Here is a 2293-nt window from a genome sequence, read left to right on the forward strand (position 1 = left end):
TGAGGGTTGTGTGCCCTCCACCTGGAGGCGGGAATGGTCACACAACTTCTAAATGTGTGGTGAGAGGACGACTCAAGGAGCTCAGCCTGTCAAACCCAACTCTTCTCCCTGTGCTTGACTATCATTACTTATGTGTGTTGATATTATCTATACAAGGTCACGAAATTCATTGTTTATTTATGTACATATTTATGAATCCATGTCACTTCACGAGGATAAAAACCAATTGTAGAACTCCGGGTTGTACTGGAGTGTGGCACACGCATCTAGTACTCATGGCAAAGTGAATAATCTAGGCTCCTAGTTCGGCCATTGCAACGAAGTTTTCAAACCAACGTTTTTCAAATTGACTTCGACCCTCTGATTGTTGCTTTAGTTGCTCTATCTCTAAGAGATTTGGTTGGTAGAGCACATCATTGAATGTTACAATTAAGTGTAGTTCGTCGGCTTCCTCGTCAGAGGTGAGTCACATGCGTTCATGCAGGAGCCTGTCATAGTGCTCGTCAAGATGTTCTTGCTCTTCCCAAGATAGGGAAAATGGCAAGTATTCTTCGAGCTGCTCCTTAGGGAATGCGCCCATGTCTGCCAGGACATAGACACATGCGAATACTTTTCACCGCTATTAGGAGAGACATCAATGGGTTCATTGGTGGATGGACTCGATGCTTTATTCCTCAACTCTCAAACGCTCTTGGTCTCAATGTTCTTGGGGTCCACAACCACCTGTAACTGCTGTTGTTTTTGCTATTTTCTCCTCTTTTTCTTGGTTAGTGAAGGTGCATAATTTAACAACTCAGGACCCTGAACTAGGTCAGCCGTTGATGTGCTTGGTTGGGCCTCAAGCTTTCCCCTTCTCTGGTGTGTCCTCATGGGACGTAGCTGCACCCTGCTGGACAGCCTTGCTAGGTTGATTGGTTAGATACGTCATCTCCTTGGCCACATCTTTGAGAGATTTCTCCTCAAGCCTAGGCTTTAGGTGCTTTGGAAGGGTTGGAGTTGTCAAGGATACTGGTTGCGGCACCTCCTCCCCAGGTGAACTGCTAAGGACACATTCCGCAAGGGGCGTTGTCACCACCAAGGGTTGTGACTGCTGTGATCCCTGATTGGAAGTAGTAGTGGCTAGTCCAGTGGGCTGGCTACTCTTGGTGGATTGCGGCGTCAAGTCCCTAGGGCGATCGGAAGTGATCATGTCTTTTTTTGTTGCCCTTTGAGCATTCACCTGTGTAGATCGAGCATGAGTTGATCTAGTCACATTAGGTTGCATGGGCATATCCTTGGGCCGAGAGCTACGGATGGTGTCATGTCCCACCTCTTGGATATTTGGAAGCTTAGATGGAGATAGAGATTGGGATTGAGCAGCCGCCCTTGATGACTGCTCTTGTGCTTCCTGTGTCCGTTTAGGATAAGAGGGTGTAGGAGATCTAGGACTCTTAGGTGGACTTGGCACTGGTTGAATGATTTGCTCGAGGCTATTAGACGATTGTGCCATGTGCTTTGTTGAGCAATCAGCCTTCTCACGAGTAACGTTGTGCCTCTGGTGCTCATTATCCTCTTGGGAAGCCAAAAGCTCCTTGAGCACTAGTGGTCTTTGTGCATGCTCAATGGGTTACATATGATATCTGCTTATTAAGCATGCTAGGCTGAGGCTCTTTCTTTCGAACACTCATGTTTGGTTTCTTGCCTCTTGAGTTTCTCTTAGATTTCCTTCTATGCTTCGTTGCTTTTGATGCAATCTGGTCTTCAGCTGATAGAGGTGGTTTAGCAGGGGGTTTTGGTACCCAAATCCATCGGTTACTTGCATAATACCCTTGAGCACGTAGCAACGCTTTGGATATCCATCTCGAGGTTGTATTGGCTCTCCATCGATACCTTCGTCTATAAGGCTTGGGCTTCTTTTGGGGTCTTCTACGATATTTATAAGTCCAATGCCTATCCCTGGCATTGGCTCCTGACCTTCTTGTTTCAGGCATGGCCTCACTCACTGGTTCTCGTTGTTCGACCTGTGCTTCTATCAACTCTTCCAACAAGTCCTTGCTCTTGTTAGCAGGCTTGAATGTTATGTCAACACCTTCCTTGCCTTTCCCTCGAGGTTCGATGAGGTCACCCTTGCTAAAGGTTGTGACTATCCTTACACCCGATAGTGTCAGGTGTAACCTTTGTGCTACATAGTCGGCCTCACACTTGGTTGCCCTTTTAAAGGGTCTTCCTAAGAGGGTTTCCTTTCCACAATTAGCATTATTTGGAGGAACACAAAATAGGATATGCAAGCTCTCAGTTTCAATTGTCGCGAGGA

The sequence above is a fragment of the Lygodium microphyllum genome, chromosome 3 (genome assembly GCF_053477565.2).
Source record: "Lygodium microphyllum isolate KBCC chromosome 3, Lygodium_microphyllum_v1.1.10, whole genome shotgun sequence".
In the NCBI taxonomy this organism is placed as follows: Eukaryota; Viridiplantae; Streptophyta; class Polypodiopsida; order Schizaeales; family Lygodiaceae; genus Lygodium; species Lygodium microphyllum.